This window comes from Camelus dromedarius, chromosome 5 (assembly GCF_036321535.1).
Source record: "Camelus dromedarius isolate mCamDro1 chromosome 5, mCamDro1.pat, whole genome shotgun sequence".
NCBI lineage: Eukaryota > Metazoa > Chordata > Mammalia > Artiodactyla > Camelidae > Camelus > Camelus dromedarius.
This window is the reverse complement of record NC_087440.1, coordinates 2,654,888-2,669,007: the sequence shown is the minus strand read 5'-3', so window position 1 is coordinate 2,669,007 and position 14,120 is coordinate 2,654,888.

Here is a 14,120-nt window from a genome sequence, read left to right as displayed (position 1 = left end):
TGCATTTCACCGGTCACATATTCTAGGCTTCTATTTATAACTAAAAGCCAGGAGTAACTCAACATGACAAAGTCTTCCTAACACAGTGATGCTTAAATGTAACAGACTGAAATATATTTGATTTTATTTTCAACGGCTTTCTTTTCATTTCCCATTTATATTCTATTAGGGAGTATATTTGTTTTTTAATTCTATCTGGATTGATGGTAATATCTGTGAATTTGTTTAGGATGGTTAGAATGGGAGTCCACAATATTTTATATTAGAAGGAGGGTGAAGGGTCTGACAGGTTGAGAACCACTGACCTGGGGGAGTGCCTTCCTCTTGGGGCGGACCTGTCTCCCAAACACACCCCATCACACCCACCACCACCACACCCCTGGGGAGGTGGGCTCTGGGACCTGTGGAGGAAGGGTGCCCTCTGCAGGCTGTCAGCCCTGGATTTGATGATTCAACCTGGGACAGAGTCATCCGGAGGAGGGCGCGTTCTCTCGCCATGTCTGTTTCCAGAACTCCCTCCAGCTTCACCATCCGGGTCCTGAGCCCTCCTGCCCTCCGGGGATCTGTGTGGAAGGGCAGAGGGGTGATGGGGGAGGGGAGAGGTGGAGCTGGTCCCTCCCCCTTTCATAAGCACCTGAAGGGGATTGGGGGCCAGAGGCAGGCCTCTCCCAGCCTCCCCCCTTGATGGGCACAACTTCCAGGCTTAATCTTTTTTCTACTTACTCTCTGAGGCCATTTCGAGGCCGTTGTCTCTTGCAAGGCCTCCATGGGTGCTGCAGCCAGGGTGCTGGACCCAGGCTGGGCCTCTCCCAGGGCACAGGCAGTAAGCCGAGCGGACCTCACCGAGTTTTCAACATTAGCGTGTGTCTGTGGGGGCGTGAGTGTGTCTGAACAACCAGGAAGATGCCTCAGGACAAAGGAGGAGGGTTACCAGGTAACATACAGGATGCTCAGTTCATTTCGAGTTCAGATAAACGACAAATAATGTTCTTAGTATAAATAGGTCCCATGCAATCCTTGGAACATACTGATACTAAAAAAATAAAAGTTGCTCATCTGAAATTGAAATTTAACTGGGTGTTCTGCATTTTTATTGGCTAATTTTGACAGCCCTCCTGGGAGACCAAGCCCACATGTCTGTGTGTGACCCAACATTGTCAGTGTGACTGAGTGAGTGTGGGGACACTGCGTGTGTGCAGGGGCTGCACACAAACCCCACAGTCACTGTGGGAAGGCAGACCGGGAGGATGATACCACAGTGATGGCCAGGCCGGTGGTGTGTGCCTGTCAGTCAAAGGGGGTGGACACCCTGTGTGGACCCAGCCCCGAATCCTGGGCCTGTAACCCCAGGGGATTCTCAGCCCCAGTGGGGCTCCAGTGTCCCCTAGGGTTCAGATTCCCAGAAGTACCCCCCCACACACACACACCCACCCACACACACACAAACACACCCAGATTCTGGCTCATTCAGCCGAGGCTGGAGCCTGGGCCCTGTTTCTCACACTCACTTCACTGCTTTGCCAGCTTTATCGTCAGTTTGAGGCCTGGATCTGGGCCTTGAGGAGTGGGAAGCGGGCAGGGGACTTCCTCGAAGGTGAGAGGGCTCAGACCCCCAGTGGCTGCACTGGCCGGGGCCCAGGTTACCTTCTAAGGTCAGCAGTCCAGCCTCCTGGAAAAAGGCCATGCCCTGCCCTCCCAGCTGTGAGGAAGGTTCTGGTATGAGGTACACTGTTCTGATGGAGACACTGAGGTCACAAGACAGGGTCAGGACTGGAACCCAGCCAACCTGAGTCCAAGCTGATGGAGGCCGAGGCTTCAGTGTGATGGCCACCAGCCCCAGCCCAGGTCTCCTCACCCCCACCCCCACCCCCGAGGACATGACGGCCACTCGTTCTGTGTTTCCCAGCCTGGCCTGGCTCGATGCTGTGCCGTCCCTTCTCAGCCCACGTGTTCCAATTTCCCTACTGTTTCCTCTGTGCTGTGTTCTGCACAGCTGGCCATCCCTGCTCTGACCACATCACATCACGCTTATTGCCTCCCACTGCAGCTGAGCGATTGGAGGGGCCAGATGTGGCCCCACTCACCGCTATGCCCCTCGGCACAGAATCCCAGAAGTGTCTGAAGAATGAATGAGGGGACCAGTCTCATCAAGCGGCCACTAGAACCGACTTCTCCAACTGTCCTCAGGTGCCTGAATATCACCAAGAAACCCAGGAGCTGCAGGCACCGCCTTGCAAACCCAGGAGCTCCCAGCTGTGCAACGTGAACCCTGTCTGATTACAAACGAGCCCGAACAATCACAGGCCAGCACGCGCCTACACAGCCGCACAGGACGAGGCGTTGTGAGGGGCAGAACCCCAGGTCTCCCCCAGAACGCCCAGGGCAAACACAACAGTGCAGGGAACCTCGAGCCCCCACTTAGCCGGTAATTACATTGTTGGTCATTCAGAAGTCTTGAAAGTTCAACGGAATGGATATTTGAACATCTTAGGGTCACATAGAATTCAGAGGTCTTAGGGTTCAGTGAGAAATTATATTTATACAGTGTTATTACTTCCCTATTGTTTCCGTAACAAATTACTACAAACTTAGTGGCTTAAAACACCACCAATTTATTACCTTATATGCTGGAAACAAGTTCCAAATGGGTTTCACAGGGCTAAATTCAAGGTGTTGACAGAGGCTCTAAGGGAGAATCTGCTTTCTGACCTCCTCTGGCTTCTAGAAGCCGCTCTCATCCTTGGCTCATGGCTCCCTTACAGCCAGCGACCACATCACGCCAACCTCTGCTTCTGTGATCACATCTCTCTCTCTGACTCTTCTGCCTCCCACTTTCCCTTGTAAGGACCTGTGATTACATTGGAGTCACCTGGATAACGTGGGCGACTCTCTCCATCTCAAGATCCCTCACTGAATCACATCTGCAGAGTCCTTTTTGTCACGTAAGTTACATAGTCACAGGTTCTGAGGATCAGGTTAGGGACACCTTTGGGGGGTGGTATCATTCTGCCTACCACGCCTAGTTTAAGAGTCAAAATGCAATCAGGTTATCAACCTGAGAGAGGAACTGCAGCAGAACCGGAAACTGTGTGTAAAATGTGGCACCAAGGATGTGGGTTAATTGACCGTGACATTGATATTTTTGTGTTAAGAGGTAATCTGTATACATGTTTGGTATTTGTAATGTTTGTAACATATAAGATCATTTTGTCTTTTAGAGTGACAGCCTTTTAACTAGTAATTGAAACTGTATAACTGAATAATTTAAGTTGAATTCTTACCGAGTTTATATCCAATACTAGAACATAGAAGAGAACTTTAAATTCACCGAATTTCAATTCTTACTATTATTTAATTTAGATTTTTATTTTTTATACGTTTAACTTAATTGGTTTTATAAGGCTTACTTAATAATCAGGAAGGAAGCTCTTGCTGGTTAAATTAGAAATAGGAAGTCTCATTTTTAAATAAAGTTGAAAATACTTTAAGATATTGGATTAAGTTTAGAAATACCAAACATTATTCCAAGATCTCTCAAAGGAAGTTGTTAACATTTGCTGCACATAAGGAGGAAAATAAGATTTGCAAGCTGAATTTAAAGCCTAGAAGGGAACCCTTGGTTTCACTTGCCCTCGTAGCTTTAGCCTGGAGGGGAGATGTGTGCCGGGGAATCCACCACAGCCTGAGGACAGACTAGAGCGAGGTCCTGAAGAACTGCACAGACTGGGCCAGGTCACCTCAGGTGACACTGGGTGGATGGCCCTTGCTGCATTTTTTTGTTGTTTTTTGCTGTTGCTGTTGTTTTGTTGTCTGTTGGTTTGAACTTTTGGGAAGGGATTGTCAGAAAAAGCAAATAAGTATTTTTTTAGGTACCACATTTCCCATTTAAAAGAACAAAGGGTACAGATATAGAATCCAAAAATTTGGTAGGAATACTATCATATCAGAATCAAATTGACGAGGACCTCTCCTTCCCGTAAAGGCAGACTTAGATGACTGAGACCCACCTTGTTAATGAAGGTAACTTAAAAAAACTGGCCACAATATTTCAAGTAAACTTAAAAGTGTCAACAAGCTAACACTAGATGAAGAAACTGCCCAGCTAGCAAGCCCGACATCGGGAGGCCCTCTGGTCATGGTGGAGTTGGCTGATCAGGGAGAAGCAGCTGAGAAGCTGGGCGGAGATTCTGAGAGCCTTGATGGGGGTCAAGGAACAGAATTTAGAGCAGATAACTGGGAACCATCCCTACTCGGGACTGGGAAATCCAAATGACCACAATTTAAGAGTAAAGGCGAAGCAACCTAATGTCCATTGACAGAAGATTGGATAAAGATGTGGTATATCTATATAATGGAATACTACTCAGCCATAAAAAAGAATAAAATAATGCCATTTGCAGCAACATGGATGAACCTAGAGATTATCATGCTGAGTGAAATAAGTCAGAGAAAGACAAATATCACATGCTATCACTTACATGTGGAATCTAAAAAATGAGACAAATGAACTTCTTTACAAACCAGAAACAGACTCACAGACATAGAAAACAAACTTATGGTTACCAGGGGGGAAAAGGGGTGGGGAGAGAGAAATTGGGAGTTCAAGATTTGCAGATACTAACTGCTATATATAAAATAGATAACAAGTTTATACTGTATAGCACAGGGAATTATATTCAATATCTTATAATAACCTATGATGAAAGAGAAATTGAAAAAGAATGTGTATGTATATGTGTGACTGAATCACTATGCTGTACACCAGAAACTAACACAATACTGTAAATCAACTATACTTCAATTAAAAACAAAAAAGAGTAAAGGTGAACCAGAAACGAACTGGCCTTCTCAAGTTCTACAGTCTGTCTTTGATTATCCAGGTAAGCCACAAAGTCTTCAGCCTTGAAACTGAACTAAGGTTACCCTGGATTCCTAGTGCCCCGGATTTCTGGCAGAAGCTAACTAACATCCTAGCAGAAGGACAATGACATCATTCTGAGCCTCAAGTGACCTCTAAAGGTAATATTTCAAACAAACGTCCATCCTACCGTCAAAGATAACCAGACAGACAAGGAGACAAGACAACACAACCAAACACCAGATGAAATGGTAGGTACTGAAAACAGATCCATGAGACACGGTCTGATCGGGTCACGCTGTAAAACAAATGTGCTTGCTGTTCTTCATAAATGGAATCATACAGGGCATACTCGTATGTTCACAAGGGGAAGGGCTGGAAGACTGCTGGCCTCTGCACACTGACCTCCTACCTGTCCCGTCCCCTCCATTCACAGCTCACACCCCAGGGGACCCTGGCAAGTCTTGAGTGCAATTTCCTCCCTACCTTTATGCCTTTGTTCCTGCAGTTCCCTCCATCTGGGGTTCCCAGACCCAACTGGAGCTCCCTGGATGGATGGATGCCTGTGTGCCCTTTCCTATAGGAAGGCTTTTCTTCTCCCACCAGCCAGAACACATCTCTCACTCCCCTTTTATCTTCCTCTCTTGGAAGCCTTTTATCCCCTTGCCTTGTATTTTGGGCCGTGATGTTCCTGCCTTTCTCCCACTGGACCAAGAGCTCTTTGGGGGATGGACCAGGGTGAGTGCTGTATGTATCTTGCATCTCCTCTGCTCAGTGCTGGGCACTTTGAAGCATGACCATAGCGGGCAGGAGATGGACTTGCTAAGGTTCTAGCACATCCATCAGGTCCCAAAGGCCAAAGGAACCAGCAGGTACCCCACTTCTGCCCGAGCCCTTGCATGGGGGGACATATGAAGACGTGTTGCACTAGTGTTTACATACTCAATGTGACTGAACACATCCAGGATCGCAGCTGTGTCCCAGCGACTGGGGAAAGTAGGCACCATTAGCCCCATTCAGCGGAGGGAGACTGAGGCTTAGGGAGGTAAATGGCTAGCCCAGCGCTTATCAAGCCTGGATGCTCCTTGGAATCACCTGGGGAGCTTTTAAAAATTAAATCTGAATCGCTGGGGGGGGGGGGGAGGAGTGGGGTGGAGCCCAGGTGTCAGTATGTTTTAAAGCTCCCCAGATGATTCTAAGATTCTAAGACCAACCTGGGGAAGCATGAGATGAGCCCACAGCCCACAGCTGGTGAGAAGCTGGGCCAACTCAAGAATTCCAAATCGTAAGACGGCACTCTTTCATCCCAAGAAGTGGGGAGGTCCCTGGACCACTGGCTCCTTGGGGTCCTACAAGCCAGAAGGCGGTGCTGGACATGTGGGCTCCGCACGCAGAATTAACTTCGGCGAGGCCAACGTGCTCCCTCCTTGTCCTCCCCTGACTCCAGAACTCGGGCCCAGACAGCCAAAGCTCAGGGGACAGCGGGTGACTCAGACACTTCCTGTTTTCTTGGCCACAATGACAAGGGAGTGGGAACAGCCCGAGCTGGGGTTCACGGCTTGAGAGAGGGGTCCTGGAGAGAGGAGAGGGCCCCCTGCCCCGAGATGCGGGAGGAGTGAGCCAGGCAGCGCCATGAGGGGGTGTAAGGCCTGGGTGGGTGGAGATGAGGTGGTTGGCTGAGTAGCCAGGTCAGCAAAGGGAGGGAGGATTGGCGGCTAGCTTTTCTTGAAATGTGAGGATTTTCTGAGTCCTCAGGGGTTGAAGGGAAGACAGGCTCTGCCTGGATGTTTGGTGCAGGCAAGCTGGGAGACAAAATGGAGGAGACAGAAGGAGGAGCCCTTCACAGGGAGGCAAAGGACCTGGGTCGTCTTGTCCCTGCCCTACTGTGAATTACCATGTGACCCTGCACACAGCCCTGGCCATCTGCTGCTTTCTCTTCTACGAAATGGGGAGGGACTGAGCTCTGAGAAGTCCTGGGATTCTAAGAAAAGTCCTAACCTCTCTCAGGCTTCAGAGCACTGTGCTGACTCCAGGGGACTTCATTTATTTTGATTTCAAGTCGGACAGTAGCCGGAGGGGGAGGCGGGGTAAGTACCATCATTACCTGACGGCTATTCGAGACACTGATGATCGGGGAGCCCAAGAAAGGTGTGGCCAAGGGTGTGTGGGAGTGGGGACTCGGATGCTCCTGGTGGCCCAACCTGATCACTCCCTTCTTTAGAGGACAGCAGCTTGGGGATGTTTATGAAAAATCATACAGGTTTGAATCTTGGCCTTGATCATGTCCCTGCTAGGATCACCCTCAGGAATTGATCCTAAATTCAAAAAAGGCTTGTTGGACAGGAAGATGTTCACGAAAGTGGATTTTGTATTAACGAGAAGTTAAACACAGCCCACACATCCAGCAATAGGGAACTGGACACCACAGAATGTGTATCAGCTACCTATTTCTGTGTAACAAATGACCCTCAGATTTAGTGGCTTAACAAACAAGAATGTATTATCTCAGAGTTTCTGGGGCTCAGGAGTCCAGGCATAGGTTGGCTGGGTGCCTCTGGCCAGGGCCTCTCAGGAGGCGACAATCTAGATGTGGGCTGGAATTGCAGTCATCCCAAAGCTTGGCTGGGAGAAGGTCCACTTCCAAGTTCACTCACATGGCTGTTGGCAGTCTTAGGTCCTTGCCACCTCTTGAGGGGAGACACCAATTGCTCAACTTGTGGGCACCCCCATCTCCATGGCCCAGCTCACAACAGGGCAGTTGGCTTTCCCAGGGCAAGTGTGCCACCTGGAAGGCACTCAGACCTTCCATAACCCGATTCCCCTCATTTCTGCAGTATTCTGTGCCTTAGGAGTGAGTCATTAGGTCTAGCCCAGGTTCAAGGGAAAAAGATAACACAAATGTGTGGCTACAAGGAGGTGGGAACTGTAAGGAGAGGGAAAATTTCCCCTGATCCTCTGAAGGTCCCTGAATGGGTCTGAAAATTAAATGGACAAAAACGGATTAATGGGAGAAAAGTGTGCAAATTTATTTAATATCAGTTTTACATGACACAGGAATCTGCACAAGGAGGTGAAGACCTGAAGAGGGGGAGGGTGTAGCTCAGTGGTACAGCGCGTGCTTAGCATGCATGAGGTCCTGGGTTCAATCCCCAGTACCTCCATTTAAAAAAATAAAAAGGAAACAATAAAAAGATCGTGGTTTCCAGGGGTTTGAGGAGAGGGAGGGAGGGAGGGATGAACAGATGGAGAACAAGGGATTTTTAGGGCAATGAAATTATTCTGTATGACACTGTAGTGGTGGCCACATGCCATTATGCATTTGTCAAAACCCATAGAACGTACAGCATCAAGAGTGAACCCTAATGTAAACTGTGGACTTTGGTTGATAATAATGTGCCCAAGTCGGTTCATCAATTGTACCAAATATGCCACACTGACGAGGGATGTTGAGGGTAGGGGAGTTTGTATGTGTGGGTGGGGAGGGCTGTGTGTGAACTTTCTGTATTTTCTGCTCAATTCTGTTGTGAACCTGAAAATGCTCTAAAAGAATAAAGTCTATGTTTTTAAAAAATGGAAATTAAAAAAAAAAAGACTCAGATTCTTTTTGGTGTCCCTTTGTCTTCAGAGATAAGGGTGGTCCTTTCTTCCGGCACAGGTGGGACACCTCTGATATGAGGGGTTTATGACGTGTTTCAGAGGAGAAGGGCAGGGGGAAGGTCACAAAGACCTTCCTGCTTCTGCTGTTTTATCAGACTCCTTCAGCTTAAAATATCCAACATTCCAAGGGGCCATATTGGGGTAGTGAGTCCTGAACCCCAGCAAGATCACTGGGGCCATCTTGGAAGCTGCCCGCCATACAGCGGATGTGAAATGTTCATGATCTTAAGTGAAACGAAGACAAGATTCGAAACAGCCCACACAGGGGGATCACATCTGAGTTAGACAATACGGAAAAAAGATGGGAAGAAGTTGGTTAAAAGCTCCTATACACCCCTAAAAACCAAATGGGGTCTGCACGATCAAGCACCTCTATATACTAGGTCTTCTTTTCTGCATATGAATTCATTTATGCATCTTTTCCCATCTATTTATCCTCTAAACTTAAGTAACTAATTTTCTGGCCCTTGGGGGGCCAAGGAGCTGAGGAGGAAGGAGTCCAGGACTCACCATCTGTCCTTGAGCTTGCCTGAGCAACAAGCTATGAATCTCCGCTGGGAGAGCCTCAGGGATGTATTCCAGGCAAGTCTGAATCTTTAATCGCATTGCATGTTCCTGGGTTGACTGGAGCCGGAGGAGTTGCCTTTGGGGTGATGCTGAGGCAGCGGTCGTTTGGGGAGGGCCTGGTGTAAGGGGCGTGGCAAGGAGCGGAGAGACGGAGGAAGTGGCCCAGAGGGAAAGGGGAAAGTTGTTGCCACAGTGGGAAAACACTGGAAAGCTGGCGTTTCAGACCCTGCTCGCGTCAGTCAGTCACTTAGTGTGGCTCTTTCAAGCCTCCGTTTCCTCATCCGTAGAGTGGGATGGAAATGAGCAATATTGCCCTTCCTTGTTCAGTGGAGTTAAGAGAGATCGATTACGCAGAGAACTATAGCCTGCGAACTGTAAAACTCTGGGCCAGCGATGATCTCCTCAGGGATTAACTAGAGCAAATAGACCCGCCTCGCGTCACTGAGCATCCGACAGGAGTCAAGTCCTTCCCCGACCACGGGCAGAAGGAAACGGTGGCTCCCACATCCTGAGCCACCGTTCCCTTCTCATCTCTAACAGGTTAATGTTGGTGGTGACTTTGCTTCAGTTAAAAAGAATGAGGTTACTGCTAAAGAAAGACGATTTGGGAACAACCATAGAAAGCGCAGTCGACAAGGCAACTCCACTTTTAGGAAGAGATGTGCACACACGGGTATGAAATTACATCTAACAGGCATGTCATCGCGGCATTCTTTGTGAGAGCAAAGCATTGTAAAGGAGAAAAAATGTCCATCCGCAGGGGACCGGTTAGATCAATTACGGAGCATCCAGACAATGGAATGCTGTGAAGGCATTAAAATGAATGAGGCAGGGCTGGGTGCGCCGATCCAGAAAGATCTCCAACATATATTATAAAATGAAAAAAGAAAAGCGTGTGGCCAAACAATATTATCACTAACGTAGAAAATCAAACAAAACGGCTGATACGTGTATGTACCCAAGGTGCATGAAAACACGGAAGAAATGCAGGGCGGGCCACTGGCCAGTGGTCAGAAGTGGTCCCCTGGGGGAGGGAAGGTGGGGGAGGGGGCAAGGAGAGGGGTCTTACCCTCTTTAGCTTCATATACTTCAGGGATGGTTGCCATTTCTTTGTCATGTGAATATATTCACGTGTTAGATTTTTAAATATATATACAAATTTATATTACACATATATATAATATATACAAGCCTTAGACTCTCACTGTCTCTGGAATATTGGATCCCTGGCTGACTTCTGAGACATCACTGGGCCCTCTGGGTACTTCTTCCTTAGCAGGGAGTCAGCAGCCTTGACACCCTCCCTGTAGAAGGACCCAGGCTCCCCTCTTCCCAGACAGCACCTCGCCCCGGCTGAGGTGCTCTGTGTAGCTCTGAGGCCTGTCACACCAGGACCCCAGCCTCCCCCCAGGCCTGCTCCCTGCCCAGGGACGAGCCCTGGAGCTTGTTCTCACACCCTCTGGATGAGGGGGGGAAAAAAACCCCACCTTCATTCATTCATTTCTTAAACAAATAGTATTCAATGGTGGATAAAGACAAGGTTAAGTCTAGTAAAGAGGCAGAGTCAGTCTTCTAAGTAAAAGTGAAGTGGGGTTTGCAGTGGATGCTCTGGAAGGCAGCCCCAGAGAGGGTGCTGAGGACACAGAAGCCTCCGTCCTTTGCACTGAGACTCTTCCCCTCTCCGCACCCCCCATCCTCACCCTCGCCCCCCTCTGTGACCTGGAACCTGAGGGCTTGTCTGTGGGTCTGTAGCATCTGGCCCAGGGGCTCCCCATGAGTGAAGATGAGGGGAGAAAATGCAAGGCAAGACCTGGGAAATGACCAGCGGATGAGCTGAGACCAAAGCGCTCCGGTCGGGAAGCGCTGGCTGGGCAGCCTGGCTCCACACCTGTCACCATCATCCTTGCTTGTTCGCAGACACCAGCTTCCAGCCACCCAAGGCCAGCCATCGAAGGCCACCCTTCACGGCACCATCCCCTCCCCACCTCTGCCCTGCAGGGGTCCTGGGCAGCAAGACCACCGCTGAGTGCGCTATTTTGGTTTGGAATTGATGGTTTCACTGCCAATGCCAGTATCTGGATCAAGAAAAGAATTCTTCCTCTGTGCGCGTACGTGTGTGTGTGTGTGGGTGTACACACATACTCTACTCACAGGTTCATACTCTGTGGATAGGGTGTCAATTCATTCCAGATTTACTGGCACAGCCTCAATTTCACATATTTGGCCACCACAAACCATTGAAATAGCTTGAAAATTCCACTATGATTATTTATGCAGAACTCCTTCGGTCTCGTTCCAAAAAAAGGATTTGAGAACCAGCTTTAGTGTTGGTTGTATATACTTCAGCAGGGTTTAAAAATAACAGACCAAAAAAAAAAAAAATTCAGGGAGAAGGGAGAGTAAGGTGACACAGAAATGCATAGCTCACGTCCTGTGCGCGTGCTGGAGGCAGGCCACAAACGTATCTCAGAATTTCCAAGCAGCCAGAGCTGAGATGGAGAGAAGATGACATGGATTCCTCCTCTGGAGACCTGCGGGAATTCCCCCCAAAAGTCCTCCGAAAGATGCGGTGTGACTCAGAGTTAGAAAGAAACAAATTCATGCTCCGTGTCTTAAGAGTGGTTTGGTTACACATGACCGCATGTGTCGAAACTCACAGTTTTGCAACGGAGATTAAAGATTAAGATTAAATTTTGTATTGAAGATTTGTGCATTTCACTGCAAGCAAGTTTCACCTCGAAAAGAAAAGAACCGGAATGTAATTGATGATATGCGTGTGTTTGCACATTTTTATAAGGAAAGGTAGGGGCTCTGAGAAATGAAGGGGAACTTGGAAGTCACCATCAACACTCAGGTAACAGGCCCTCAGTTTTGTTCACAGAGCCAGAGCTAGCAGCAGCCCTCAAAATCCACTGACCCCCCGAAGCATCTTGCCCTCAGGCAGTGACCAGGGTTTTGGGGTGCAGAGCGCTGGCCTCAGGGGACAGAGAGGCTTGACTCCTGCAGGCCCCACAGCGTGGAGGGATTCTGGCATCTCCCAGACCAAGCTCTCAGATCATGGAAACCCCTTGTCGGGCCATCAGGGAGCACTTACCCTCTGAGACCCTGTGCCTCGCCCAGAGAGCCCCTGTGAGTGGCAGAGCTGAAATTCACAATGGTATTGATGACAGAAGTGGTTCACTGGGGCTTTTCTCTGTGCCGGGCACCGCATTAAGCATTTACATCATGTCATTTAATGCATAAGTGACCTTATGAAGCAGGTAAGCAGGTATTATTGTCATCCCTATTTATGCATGAAAAACGGTTCAGAGAAATTGAGTAACTTGTGTGTGACACTCAGCTGGCAGATGCTGACCTGGGATTCAGAGGTGTTTTGACTCCAGGGTCTTCGATCGTAACCACTGCCCTCTGCTACTCCACAGGCCACCCTCCTCACCCCCCATCCCCCTCCTTCCCCACCGTCTCCCACGATGGCCTGTCATGGTTGACTTGTCTCTGCCCCCTCCTCAGGAGAAATTCTGACTTGGGCCCAGAATGATCCTTTTAAAAAATTTTTTTAAATTTATTATTATAACATTTAATTATCATTTTTTTATCTTGGTGTTTGGGGAGGAAATTAGGTTTATTTTTAGAGGAAGTATTGGAGATTGAACCCAGGACCTCATGCATGCTAAGCATACATTCTATCACTTGAGTGATCCTTATAAACCAAGCACCCCACTCCTGCCCCTGTACTCCTGCTCCCCAGAACAGCTCAGCACCCCGGGATGGGCTCTTTTCCCAAACACTCCCTGGAGACACACACACACACACACACACACACACACACACACCCTCAACCCCCTGATGGGCTGAACCAGCCCCATTCTCATCCCTTCAAATCCCCCACCTCCATCCCAGCCCAGCCCCTGCAGAGACAACTTGAAAACAGCCTGTCACCTCTTTAATAGAACCCCAGAGCTAAGGAAGACTTCAGATGGCTGCTAGCCAGCCTCCTTTGTTTTCACAGAAGAGGCAACAAAGGCCCAGAGAGGGTCATGGCTGGCCCAATGACACACAGCACTAAACCTGGTTTCCTGGGACTTGTCCCTTAGCTCAGGGCTGAACAGGGCTGAGTTGGGCTGCAGAGCTGGGGGGTGTGGGGTGGATGGGGCCTAGAGACCCAACCCCCACCCCCGGAGAGAGAAAGAGTAGCTCCTCGGGCCAGGGAAGAGAAGGGCTGGGCGCTGCAGCGTCAGCTGGGAGCACCTGAAATCGTAGCTCTCATTCTAGATAGGGAGCCTCAGTCCCAGAGAGAGGCAGTCCTATCACTGGATCCCACAGCCAGCTCCTGGCAACACGGAGGAGGCAGGAGTCTGTTTTCCTGAATCTCTGGTATCCCTCCCACGCCTGCCCCTTGCTTCCCCCTATAGCATCCTGTGAGGGCTGAGTTGGGCCTCTCCCATACCCACACCCACTGCACCCCCGGCCTGGGACCCATCATTGCTCCCCAGGACGGAAGACCAGACCTTTTGCTTTTTCCGAGTCCCTTCCTAAAATTCACAGAGCTTGGGCTCTGGCCTGGGACCTGCAGAAGCTGTTGGCAGAGGGGCCCCCACCCCTGCAGCCCCTTGCAAGGAGGGATGAGGAGGAAGCTACAGAGGCCTGTCCGTCCTCAACATGATGCCCCAGGGACTTCGGACCCCGCCCTCCAAGAGAAGGGTTCTACCCTGGTTGTTCCAAGCAGCCCTGGAGTGGGATGGGGTGGGGAGAATTCGGGGGCAGGGGTCACCCATGTCCTTCCAGTTTGGAGCCTGTGAGGGAGAACGAGGATCAGATGGTGGAGACGGTCTGCACACAGACCCCAAGCAGCAGCCCTGGTGTGCCAGGCTGACCGGCACCCCCTCCCCCAACACAAACACTCAGCCCCTGGCTCTGAGGAAAGGGGGCATTTTTCAGAGGTGACATCAGCTCTTAAAGTTTTATGTTTCTTGCCAACCTCAGCCCTCAGCCCGGAGAGCAGAGTCCCCAGGCCTGGTGAGGCAGGCAGCAGCACCCC